At 59.1% G+C, this 13,040-nt stretch overlaps 1 protein-coding gene across 2 annotated transcripts in view; it reads right to left on the bottom strand.

The window, feature by feature from the left end:
* The window catches only part of CCDC85C (coiled-coil domain containing 85C), a 70,646-nt gene that overhangs the window by 16,662 nt on the left and 40,944 nt on the right, over window positions 1-13,040 (bottom strand). The gene's annotated exons all lie outside the window — the stretch shown is intronic.

Genomic DNA, 13,040 nt, shown 5'->3' with positions numbered 1-13,040 from the left:
GCTGGGTACTGGGCCAAGCCAGTAACACACTCCCCAGCCATGCAGCCCCAGTTTCGGAATGCAGCAGGGTTTCTGAAATCCACCCCCCCTCACCACACTGACCTGTTTTACAATCACATCAGAAAGGCAGGCAAAATTCCACCACCCGGACTCCCAGAGCCCTGGTCCTGCCTCCCCAGCAGGCTAGAGATCAGCTGGGCCAGCAGAGGGGAAAAGCAAGGACTAAGTCACTGCAGGCCAGGCTGGGATGAGGGAGACTACCGAGGTGGGAGCCAAGGGCAACAGAGCAGAGGGGCCAGGAGACGATGTGGACCACAGGGCAGGGAAGGCAAGGGGACCAAACCATCTTGGCAGGTGCAGTCGTGCAGGTGGGCAGTCAGGTCCCAACTGGATGCACGGGGCACCTCCCTGCCTGGTCTGCAGCCACCCAGTAAGGGACAGGCTAGCGCCTCTCGTCCACATGAGCACCTCGCCAGAGTTCACATGGCCCAGACACCGGCCTACATGCCATCCACTGGGCCAGTCACTGCTCCCCCTACTGCACCCACCTGCCCCCGACAGGACAGAGTCTCCACTGGTTACACCACCAGCCTTTTAGTTCAGAAGTCACCACACCTCTGACCAAAGCCACCTCTCGAAACTGCAGCCTTGGGAGACGGACCCCACAGGACTTTTAACACACCGGGGCGGGCTAAAGGGGATTGGGTGCTGTCAGAGAACAAGCTGGACCATCATGGACCGGTGGGAAGATGAAGATCTGCCCACCCCAGCACACAGCTGGCATAGCCCATGAGCCCGGCCCCCTGCGGACACGGATGTGGTGCCCCTCCCCCACTGGTGCTCAGCGGGAGGCCCCCTCCCCAGAATGCCCTGCCCTCCCTCCCCTGGGGCTCGGCCTGGGCCTGCCCATTGGCAAGGCCATTCTCTGAGGCTACCCCAGCTTTCACACACAGGTGCCCCTCTGCCCCCTGAGCTGCCCGCCGTGGGGTGCTTTGTTCTCCAAGCACAGGGGAAGGACCCTCAGAGCTCCACCCACCCAGCCCTGGACCAGGCCCAGGAGCATCAGCCCAGCCCGTGGCGGGAATGGGGGGCGGCCAGGCCCACCCACTAGCTGTTGGGGAATTACACAACCAGCTCCTCCTGCCCGAGACAGCAGCAGTCAGCTCTCAGGAATGCCGGCCTTCTGGAGAGGGAGAAGGGCCACTCCCCGCCAGGCCTGCCGCCCTCAGCCTTGGGGATGGCACTGGTAACTACCAGGCAGCTGGGGGGGGGGCTCCTGCTGCTCCCCACGCCACCTCACCGAGCCCCCAGCTCTGCAGAGCTCCCTTTGACAGCCAGGAAATCAAGGTTCTGAGACGTGAAGGGGCTTGTTCGCGGCACAACTCAGGGCAGCAGCGACGGGGGGGCTGGACCCCAGGAGGGTGACCCCAAGGGCCTCCCCACTGGGACCCCGCGTGCGTGCCCGGCGCTGGGCAGATCCCACCTGCCCAGGCAGGGGACCCTGGCCAGCCCGGTGGCCGCAGCTGTACAAAGGCCTTCCTCACACCCTTCTTCAGCCGGTGGTCACTAGAGCCCATGCCCTGTGCCTGCCCCCTGCCCTCCTGCCTCAGTTCATTCTCAACCAGCCGGGACTGACAGACACTCCCCACATCCCTTCCCACATCACTCCCATGCCAACAGGACTGATGGCTCAGGATGTGCCAGGCCCCTCTGGGCATTGGGACGGAGCTGGGGTGCAGCCTGGGTTCCCCACCTCTCTGGGGCCTCATGCTGTCAGCAGGAAGGGTTCCCCGGAACACCGACTGGGAAACAGTGGGCAAAAACTACAAAGATCCTTCCAGCTCTCTCATCCTCACACGTTAAGACGAGGAGACCCAAATAACTAGCGGACCCCTGCGTGGTCTGACCCTGGGTGGGGTCAGTGGAGGGCGGGGGAGACCCGCCACCCACCTGGGGAGGGTCCAGTAGGCAACCTCCCCACTTTCCAGATGAGGAGGCCGAGAGGACCAGTGTCCCCCACCTGCTGGTGGGTGAGCTGGGCCCCGCCAGACCCTCTCCCCACCATCCCGCTCCCCCTGCGGGTCAGTGCTCAGGACCCCAAGTGCCTGGTTGCTCTGAGCAGAGCTGACAGCGCCATGCGGTTGAAAGAAGCTGGCACGGGTCCCAGAAAGAAGACATGGCTCCTGTGCAAGCCTCTCTCTCCGGGACGCTCGACTGCCCAGTCCTCGGCTCCACGACAAGCCGCCCCCACCGCCACTCACCGCAGCCCCCACCGTGGGCCCGCGCTGCCAGGCACAGCCCCGAACTCAGGAGAGGACCTCTCACCTATGCACAGCCAGGCCATCAGCTCACTCACTGTCAGAGGAAGGGGGGCCCCTGCCCCCACACCCAGTTTCCCGGTATGGGGACAGTTCTAGCTCCCTCTGCCAATTTCTCTGGGGTCAACCGGGAGCTCCCGGCGTTTCCTTTCTTGGTCAGACTGCAGTCAGAGTCGTGGAGCAGGATGGAGTCAGCAGATGTGCCCGCCAGCCTCAGCGTCCTCGGCCCCAGCGGGGTCTGCCACACTCCCTAGGACGGCAGAGAGGAGAACAGAGTGGGGCCAGGGCCAGGGCCAGAGGCAATGCTATGGGCGACAAATGACCCAACAGCAGCCCACCTGCCCACCCACTGCCGTCAGGACCAGACCTCAGGGCCCACGGGCCGGCTGTCCTCCCTCAGAGGCCACGCGTGGACACCGGCCAAGGTGCTGTCCTCGCTTAACCCGCCAGTTTCCGTTTGCCCCAAACTCCAAGCAGCTACAGAGAACAAAGTCCACTTCACACCACCAGGCTTCGGTGGACTTTTCTTTCTAATCTCCAAACAAGAGAGGAGGCCTTGAAATATTTTAAATCACCCGGTACTTCCAATGGAATCTATCCTAAAGAATGAATTCTAATTATAAAGATGGTGTAGCAGCGGCGGCCAGAAATGGAAATAACTATTTGTCCAGGAGAAGCAGAGGGGTATACCCTGTCATTCAAAGGATGTTTAGGAAGGGTTTCTCTTCTCGACAATAAGGAAAAACCTTCACACGCCAGTGGAAAGCACCGGACACAAAATGAGAAGTAGAACTGCTCTCAACGTTTAAAAATATCTGTGTTGAAGTGAATTCCAGAAGGAGGCACGTGGAAATGTTGATGGTGGCGCTGTTCACATGAGAGAACAAGGGAGTTTTTATTCATTCACACCCCTTCTTGCTAATTTTCAAATAATCTACTTCCAAAATAGGGAAAAAAAATCTTTCGTTTATTTAAAAAAAAAAAAAAAGGAGAAAGGATTAAATTATTGCACTGGCACAGTGCCGAGCCACCCACTGACACCACAGAAGCAGAAGGGTGGCCCATCAGAGTTCTCCCAGCTCTGGTGCGGGGGCCTTTCCCGAGGCCTGGGGCCAGCCTGAGTCTGCCCATTCCAGTGGATCTGAAGAGGATTTGAGGCTGCCCCCCGCATGTCCTAGAGAAGCCTCCTCTTCTTCTGCTACATTCAACTCCCCAGACCAGGCTCTGCGCCCGCCAGGAGCCCAGGAGCCAGACATCATGTCGCCCGTGGGTCAGAGCAGGTGTCCTGCGGCAGGGCAGGGTGGCTGCAAGATGGGCCTTCTCGGGCAGGGGTGGGAGGCCCCGGAGGGCTTGGCTCCCTGGGAGGATGATCCTTCCCAGCAGCCTTGGGCAACTCGTGATCCCGCTGGGCGCCTCTGAGCCCCAGCCTCTCGGAGATGAGCGTGTAATTAAATTAATCCCAGGGTTTGCAGTGGTGAGGAACGGGGCCCCAAGGGAGGTATGCGTCATTTCCCGGCTTGGCTGCTTGCAGGGAAAATGAAGGAGGTGACTACAGAAGGGACCCCAGGATGGGCTGGCCAATGTGTCCCCTCAGACCTTCCCCAGCACCCCCCCCCCGGACCTATCCTGGAGGATTCACAATCCAGTTTCCATCTGGGGGGGGAGGGGGTGGCGGCAAGGGGTCAGGGCCTGCAACATTCTTGCTTCCGAGAGCCAGAACGTCAGCCCTAGCTTCGGCCTCCTTGAGGATCCTGTGTTCCCCAGGGATGGGGGAGGGCTCTCCAGCCCGCGGATGGAGAGACTCAACGGAGCCCGCGGGTCTGCAAGCTCCCCTCACGGGTGCAGACCATCAGTCTACCCTCCCTTCTCAGAGGCTGAGTCTGGGGCTGGGTCACATCTCCCCCAGCCTGACAGCCTCCCCAGGTAGGCAGTGTGGCCTCAGCCTCCCTGTTAGTCCAAGCGGTAAGAACATGGGAGCCACAGGAGGTCACATCCAATCAGCCCTGGAAACCCTCCTCACCAACTCTGCACTAGGCAAAAGGAGAAGCCTTTTCGCTCAGGAACAGCCTGAAGACCTAACAGGAACGCATCCTGCTGGCGGGTCAGTTCTCTATCCTACAAGCTCCCACCAGCAGCAGGTACTCCGCCTGAAACACAGCACCCACACCCCACACAGAACACCCCAACAAGGGACTGCCAAAGACACAGAAGGCAGAGCATCCCAGGTGCAAAGAGCAAGTGTTGCTCAGAATGTCCCTCAGCAGCAACGGCCGGCCACACCAGGGGCTCGCGTGTTAGTCGGGGTGAGGCAGGGGACTGAAGGGCAATGCACGGCGTAGGGGGGTGACCCTGGGAAGCCCAGGTAGGGGAGCGGGAGGTGAGGTGGGGAACAGAAGGCGCGGGCGAAAGCAATTTCAGTCTGCTGGGGGACTCCGGGGGTCTCGGAGTTACCCCTACCTGCCCCAGGGCTCACGAGGGGGGCTGCTTGTGGGGGGACAGAGGTGCTAAAGCCCCAGCACTGCCCCGCTGGAGAGTGCACAGGAAGGGCTCCCAGGCAGAGAGGCAGGTACCGGCAGGTGACGCGGGCAGTGGACACAGAAGCAGGAAGTGCCACAGGGATCTGGGCAGAGCTCCAGTCGTTGTCTGTCACCGCTTAGGAGAAAGTACGACCCCCTCCCCCCAGAGGAAGAAGTGGGGGCTGGAAGGCGGGGGTTGCATTATGACGCACAGTGACACATTGGGCCTGACCCACCGGCTGCGTCCCCTTCCAAGCCTCCAGCCTCCTCCCGCTGAGCGGGGCTGCCCACAAGGTCTTGGGGACGGGCAGCTTTGTGGCAGGTCATTAGCAGGAGACCCAGCAGCACCCCGCCTAGGGCCTCCTCTGTGGGGGTGGCTGACATTTCCACACTGCCACTCCAGTGATTCAATTCTCTCCTCCTTCCACTTCATTAAGAGGGGTCGGCGCCAGGGCCGGTGGCTCCATCGGGGCAGAAGGGCCTCATCAAACAGAAGCTCCCTCATCATTCCAGGCTTCCATCTCTGCCCCCAGCGGATGGACGTGGCTCCTGAGGGCATCTGCTTCCCCATAAGCTGGTTTCACCGCTTCTCTCTCCAGAGGCGTTGCCTTCCCTCTGGCTCAGTGGCTCAGTGCAGCCCTGGGCTCTAGAAAGCAGCAAAGACCACACTTCTTGCGGGACCCGGTCCTGCTAGCCCATGCTCAGTCCCCAAGTGGCTTCTGTCCCCCCACCCTGCCCACAAGCCAGGCTCAGCAGGTCTTGGAGCCGCCCGCTCAGCTGCCCTCACCCCTGACACAGGGCACTTTGGGGTGTCCCTCGACAAGGCCCCAGACACCGATCCAGTAGAAGCTGGAAATGGTCCGTCTCCTTAAAGGACTTGGAGCATGTTCTAACCCCAGGCCCACCTACACCCTGGACCCTGGGCCTCTGCTGGGCATCCTGTGCTGGATAGAAGCCCCTGGAATGCTGAAGGCTCCTGACATAGGTGAGGAGGCACGAGAAGCTGCTTCCGACCCCAGTGCAGTGCACTCACTCTGCCCCTCCCGGGGACTCCGCTAGGAGGGTGGCAGAAAGCCTGGCCTATAGAGGAGGGGAAGGATGCTCGGCAGAGTGAATGGGTCCGCCCAAGCTCACAGAGCCAGGCACCAGCAGGACCAGCAGCCACACCTGCTTGTCCAAGGGCATGGCCCCCCTCTGTTAGGGTCCCTCCGCCTAATGAAGGAGCTGCAGGAATAACAGCAGTTGCTGAAGGGGAAAGAGTGAAGAAGTACAGCCTGGGGGAGGGGGCAGAGGGCAAGGATGTGCTGACAGGGAGAAATCAAGGGCTCCTTCCTGCAGGAGGTGGCATCTGAGCTGAGCCTTGAAGAGCAAGCAGGACTCTGACAGGCCTATCAGTGCAGTGGGAATGGAAGGCAAGTCTGAGCAGGGTACAGCGTGAGCAAAGCCACGGAGGTGGGACGGTGGCAGGCAGGCTCAGGAGCATCCGAGCCGATCCCCACTAGCGTCTGCTTCCTGGCACACACTGCGGCTCCGGGAGGTGCGGGCTAAATGTGAGACACGTATTATTTATGGATGAGGACGAGAGGGCTGAGGGAGGCATATCAGGGGAACATCAGGTTCCCGTGAGGACACCTCCCAGGGGTGGCCACACTGAGCCAGGGAGGCTGGGAGGGCTGGGCACCTTGGCCCCTGCTGCCCCCTCCTCTGCTCGGCCTCCCACCTGAGCCTGTAGAGGGGCCCGGGCCAAGGCAGCCAGCCACAAGCTCAGCAAACGACTTCCAAGCCCTGGATGTAGGACAGAGTTCTCACGTCCACGCAGGGCACTGAGAAGGGAACCTGTTCTCCCACTGGCCACACAAATTTTACCGAGCATCTGCTAGGTGCCAGTAGGCATCTAGCAAAACCCCAGCCGTCACCCCCTGTAATCCTCACACCAAGCTGATGAGGGAGGCCCTGTTATTACTATCTCTGCTGAGTGAAGAGGAGCCTGAGCCTCAGAGAGGTTAAGTATCAAGCCCCATGTCATACAGTGAAAACACTCGCCCAGCAGCCTCTGGGCCAAGAGGCTGGCACCCGGCCACTCCCCTGATTCCACCTCCAAACCAAGGCAGGCGGGATCACGGAAACCTTAAATCCCGCCCCACCAACTCAAGAGATGAAATGGAATGGCCAAACAGGAGCCCCACCCTCTCCATCCACAGAAGAAAGAAAACTGGCACTGAGAAAACCAAACAGTTGCATTAATGAAAACCGGTATCTCTCCATGCTGGCCACTCAGCCTCTCCTGAGACCCATGGCCATCCCCTGGCTACCTATCTGCACCTTTGTGTGCTTCATGCAAAGCTCCGGGGATCCCAGTGGATCAGCACCCAGGGCCTCGGGGGTGCCTGGCATTTTAATTCCAGGGAAAACCACAAGGCCCCCCTACACTGAATCTCAGGGGGGCTGTGTCCAACTTAGCTGACTGAGAACGGGCCCAGTTTGGATCTGCCTGGTAGCCTCTGGTGTTCTCAGCCCAAACACTCAACCTCACTTCTCCGTCTGGCGCTTGAGAAACCTGGCAATTCCAACTGAAACTGTGCCATTGTTTCCAGCCAGAGGAGAAGAGGGGAAAAAGAATCTCCTTCCTGTTAATTTCATGCCCAGAAACAAACGGGGCACTTTCACAGTCTCCTCCCCCAGCAACCCAGATTTCACTCTGAATGATTGGAAATTACGGGTAGAGGCAAAGAACGGAAGTCTACCAGCCTGCCTGGCAGGGTCACTTAGCCACACCGAGGTCAAGTCACACCTGGCCCAGTGGCTCTCAGCATGGCTCCATCTATACTCCCTGGGGACTTTTTAACATCTGATCTCTTCCCCCATGAGACCAACAGTATTAGACTCCAGGGGAGGTGCCTGAATGTCCATATGCATTTTAGACGCCCTCCGGGAGACTCTAACACACACACACGCAAGGCTGGGAACACCATATTTACTGAGCCCCAAAATCTATGCACCAAGCCCCTCGGTAGCAAGAAGGGGAGACATAAACTAGTTTCAGGAAGGAGGGATTTTGTTTTTATCATTCGATGTCAAGCAGATGTCTACTGAGTGCCAGGCCCTGGTGTGATGGGGCCAACTGTCCTTCAGAGGAGGCAGGAACAGTGGGGAGGCATTGGTGGGGGCAGGACACCAGGGGACTCCAGCCACATGCAGAGGCGGCAATGTGTGGTCAGTGGGGCCAGCTCAGGAAACTGGGAAAATCTAGGTGTGGCAGGGTCATCAGACCCAGGGGACCCCTGTTCCCAGACACGGGGGAGCCGGAGGTGAGGCGGGAGTTCTGGTCTCGGCAAGCACTTCACCCTATACATGAGAAGCAACGGTGGGGCTCCAAGGCTCCAAGGAGCAAGAGAAGGTGCGGGGCTCCAGGCGGTTACCTCGGGTAGCAGCGTCACGTCTGGTCAGTGCTTCACTGATTCAGTGAAAACAAGAATTATCACGAGCCACGTGGTGGGATTGCAGGATGGTGGGAGTCCAGAGAGCTCCACGTGGAATGGACTCCATGGAAAGACACCAAAGCCACGTGGGGGGGGGGGGGAGAAGGGGGCAGACGGGAACCAGAGAAGCTTGCACACCTGCCATGTGGCCCACGTCGGGGAGAGACGGAGTGTTTCATGAGCAGATCTGCAGCAACTGCCTGGCCACTCTCTAGAACAAAATTTGATCCCAACCTCACACCACACATGGAAAGCAGTTCCAACAGGGTCAGAAGGGTTCTACGTGAAAGAACAAATTTAAAATTGGGGCCTTTCTGACACATGCTACAACATGTAGAATGAACCTTAACAACCTGACGCTACAGGAAAGAAGCCGATCGCAAAAGACCACATACTGTAGAACTCCATGTACATGAAATGTCCAGAAAAGACAAATGCACAGAAACAGAGGGTCGATCGGTGGTGCCAGGGGCCAAGGGGAAGGAGGATTGGGTAATGACAATGATCAGGCACAGCCTCTTTCTGGGGTGATGATAATGCTCTGGAATTAGTTTGTTTTTTTTTTTAAAGATTTTATTTACTTATTTGAGAGAGAGAATGAGATAGAGAGAGAGAGAGCGTGAGATCCAAGAGGGTCAGAGGGAGAAGCAGACTCCCCGCTGAGCAGGGAGCCCGATGCAGGACTCGATCCTGGGACTCCAGGATCATGACCTGAGCCGAAGGCAGTCGCTTAACCAACTGAGCCACCCAGGCGCCGGCTCTGGAATTAGTTTTGATGGCTGTGCAACTCTGTGAATAGACCCAACAACGCAGAGTTGTACACTGTCCTATATGCACATATAAAGCATGTGAATTTTGTCTCAGTGCAGCAGTTATTAAAAAGAACAACTTCTGCTTCCAGATAAAGAGGCTTTCTCAGTCAAGACACAAAAAGAACATACCATCAAGGGAAAGGCTGTCAAGGCTGTGTGAGCATTACAGCCCCGCCCGACAGTGGACGGCGGATCCGTGGGCACCGTTAGGAGAACGGCTGCCGTCCGGGAAGGGCTGTGCGCAAGTCCGGCCCACAGCGGACAGAGGGTCGCACGGAATGCACACTGAACTCCTACAAATCAATAAGGAAATACGTGAGGATGTGGAGCCAAGGCTCCACGGAGGTGAGTCACAGGCGGAAATCTGCCAGAGGATGCCTGACTGTGGGCGTCACCAGGGAAATGCAAATGAAGACAAGAAGACAGCAGAGTGTCACATGGGAACTTGGCGATGGCGAGCGCTGAAGAACCCAGGGACGCGGGGTGCCCACTGACGCAGCAGATCGGAGCGCAGCCTGGCGTGGCTCCCTGCTCTAGAAGATGCACGCGCCCCGGAGGAAGCCCAGCACAGGCGCGGGAGGAGACGATGCAAGAGCGCATCCCCAGCACCCGCTACAGCTGCTGCGGAACAACTGGAAACCCCCTAAATGTCTTCCTGGAAAACAGGATAAACTGGTTTCAACCAACAACAAAACAGTAGAGGCAGAAACAAAAGAGCTAGAGGTATGAATGAGGACAGGTCTCAAAAACACAGGGGGCAAGTAGCTGAGGGACACATGTAGAGAGGACATCGTTCCTGCAAAGTCTCATCATCACACATCCTTCATGGATCTGTGACCGACAAGAGAAGTAAAAAGCTCTGCAGGAGAATGATGGGCCCTGAATTCCAGGCTGAGCGTCTCTCGGGGTTGGGGGGTGGGCGGAGAGGACACACACGGGCACCTCGTCTCCACCCGTAACACTTTATTTCTTGAAAAGAAAAGGCTCTGGAACTAACATGCATTCTTGCTGACAATCTGACAAAGGTAGGCAGTGGAATAAACAGCTGTCTCATTATTGTCCAAGCTTGTTGTTTTTTATAGAATGCCTAACAAAAAAAAAATAATGCTTTTTAAGTAAAAGGAAAAAAGTCAGGGCGCCACAACAGACCCTCCAGGAAAGACACTGCAAACCCCTGATGTCAGCACACCCCCTCCCTGGCTCCCGGTGACCAGGCTGCTTCCGGAAGACCCCCACACACCCCTGGCCACGGGCTCCTTGAGTGCCACCCTCACCCCTTGGGAGCAGTCCAACCTCGGCAGGTCAGGAGCCCACAGGGAGGGGAGAGGTCCACAGGATGGAGAGGCTGACAGGCGGAAGTCGCCCTCCTGCACACAGTTAGGGGACAAGAGCAGGCCCCTTTGCCCCACCTGCTCTGTGGCCTTGGATAAGCCCCTTCCTTTTAGGCCCCTGAGAAATGGGGGCGAGAGTCCCAAATGACCCAGGGGGCTCTCAGGGCAGGACGGGGGCGACACGACTCAGAACCCCTGCAAGACAGCGTCCCTGCAATTAGGTGGGGCAGTGAGGACCCACCCAGTTAGAAATGACACACACTTGGCATGGGGACAGCAAGCCGCATTTCCCATTGCACATAAAACCCCAGCAGGATGAAGACTGACCAAAGGATCACCCGCTTAAAGGTGCCACCACTCCCCCCACCAAGTCCTGGGGAGGTAGGTGGTGCTCCTCCAGCAGCTGGAGGGCCCCACCCCTTCCAAGCCTTTTTGCTTGTCGCAAAGGGAAAGAACTAGGCCAGCCGTGTGCACATGGCCGCCGCCGCCCAGGGTCCTGCAGGGAGAGGCAGAGTGGTGTGCGGGAGGACAGGGGTCAAGGGTCCCAGCCCCGGCAGCACCGCCCACGTGGCCTCGACTTCCCCATGTGACGTCACAGGGGACTCGTTGGGGATGAAGATCGAAGCCTGGGCTAGTGACATGTACTCAGCAGACGACCGTCCCCCCCTCCCCAAAGGTGCCCACACCTGAACCCCGGTCCCGGAGCCTGGGAGGGCGTTCCCCGCTGCAGTCACAGGGCGGTATGACCACGCAGAGAGGGAAAGCTGGCTGTTGGCTCGGAAGATGGGGAAGGGGCCGCTAGCGAGCAGTGCCTCCTGGAGAAGGCAGGAGAGCAGAGCCTCCCCTCAGGCGCCCGGGGAAGAGCGTAGCCCACTGACGCCTGGACTTAGCACTGCTCACCTCGGGAACCGAAGACAAGACGCCAATGTGCGGCAGCCACAGGAACCAAGAGGCAGGCCGTGACCTTAGCTGACCCGCCTAGGCCCGCAGAGCCTGCGTGTCACTTAAAGATGGGATAAAAACCGAGCTTGGGAGGCTGCCGTGAGGTCTGACCGAGGCAGCAGGTCCGAAAGCTCCTGGCACAGGGCTGGGCGTTCAGTGGGCGCTCAGCAAAACCAGCCCGTCGGCTCCACTGCCCACACGCGGACGGCACGACCTTGACGGGAAGGAGTGGCGAGCCGGGGCTTCCAGGCCGCCAGGATGGCCTGCAGGGCAGGCCACGCCCACCTCGCTCACCCAGGCCCGCAACACCTGCCTCGCTGTCAGATCCAGCGAAGGCTGGCTATCACCACAGACCTTGGGAAGTGGAGCATGAATCCGACTGAGTCACGGCACACTGGTAGGGTATTCGAAGCAAACACGGAGTCCCCTTTGGTTGTAAAGCCAACTGTCCTGCGGGCCAGGCACTTGGTTACCCCTGGCCACTGAGGACGGGCCGGGGCAGGGACCCTCAGTGGAAGAGTGACCTCCCCTGGCAGAGCCGGAGTCAAAGGTCAGGAGAGGAGGGGGCTCAGTTGGGCCTCTGCGTGTTCACAGCTGTGTGACCTCGCACTAGGGAATCAACGTCTCTGAGCCTCTGCATCGCCATCTGTAAAGGAAGGAGCGATGCCCCCTCACGGGCTGCCAGGAGGATTCCGGAATACCCAGGCCATGCCACGGCAGCTCAGGAATTTGGAGGGCAGTTGACAATTCTCACCAGCCCCCCACAGCCTTTCTAATCACAAGCTTGGAGTTCGAATCCCCTCCTAACACTTGAGCAAGGGACTTCCCCTGGGGTCTGGGCATCACCATCTCAGACGGAGGCCTCATTCTCAGAGCTATCCTTTGGAGGAAGCCCACACTGGGCGCCCCTCCAGGTGGCACCTGGCAACTCTGTGACTGCGTGCTGAGCACCTGTAGGCAGACCCCACCTCCCCCGCCATCTGGGACCACGGAGCAGTCTTGTTCCCGTTGCTCCATGAACCTGTCCCTACTGTCTTCCTGCCTGAACGCCCCAGCAGTGCCCTCGCCAGTGTTGCTCCTCCTGCACCCCTCTGCTGAAGGAGTGCTGGTTGGCCCCACACAAAAGCTCTCCCATGGCGCCTCTGGCGGAGACCGAGCTGCTGGAGAGACCCCCAGCCCCCGCCAGCCTCGGCAGCCCAGAACCCAGGCCGAGTCCAGTTACAGGGCACCGAGCACACCCCTTAGCCGTTGCTGCAGGGGTGCGGCACTCACCAAGCCTCCTGATGCCCGGGGAAAGTTAGCAACCTTCACACCCTTGCACCTTGCTGTTGATCCTCGAAGCCCCCCGCCTTGAGACACAGCAGGAATCGTTAGCCCTTTCCACAGGGTCAAACACCCACGTGGGGCTGGGAGACGTGACCGGGGAAGCTGGTCACTGTAAGAAGGCCTCCCGGACACCCAGGCACCTGCCGTCAGGGACGCACTCGGAGCACCGAGGGCCTGAGCTCCAGTTCTGGCTGTGTCACCTCTTGCCCCTGCCTTCTCTGGGACTGGAACACTACTCTGTACAACAAGGAAGTTGAAAGCCTCCAAGGGTCCTTCCGGCACAGGTAGGCATGGGTGGGCGTGGTGGGCGTGGTGG

This window comes from Eumetopias jubatus, unplaced genomic scaffold (genome assembly GCF_037043125.1).
Source record: "Eumetopias jubatus isolate StellerSeaLion01/CBP00866 unplaced genomic scaffold, mEumJub1_p1.0 scaffold_7, whole genome shotgun sequence".
NCBI lineage: Eukaryota > Metazoa > Chordata > Mammalia > Carnivora > Otariidae > Eumetopias > Eumetopias jubatus.
This window is presented reverse-complemented; position numbering and strand designations above follow the sequence as displayed.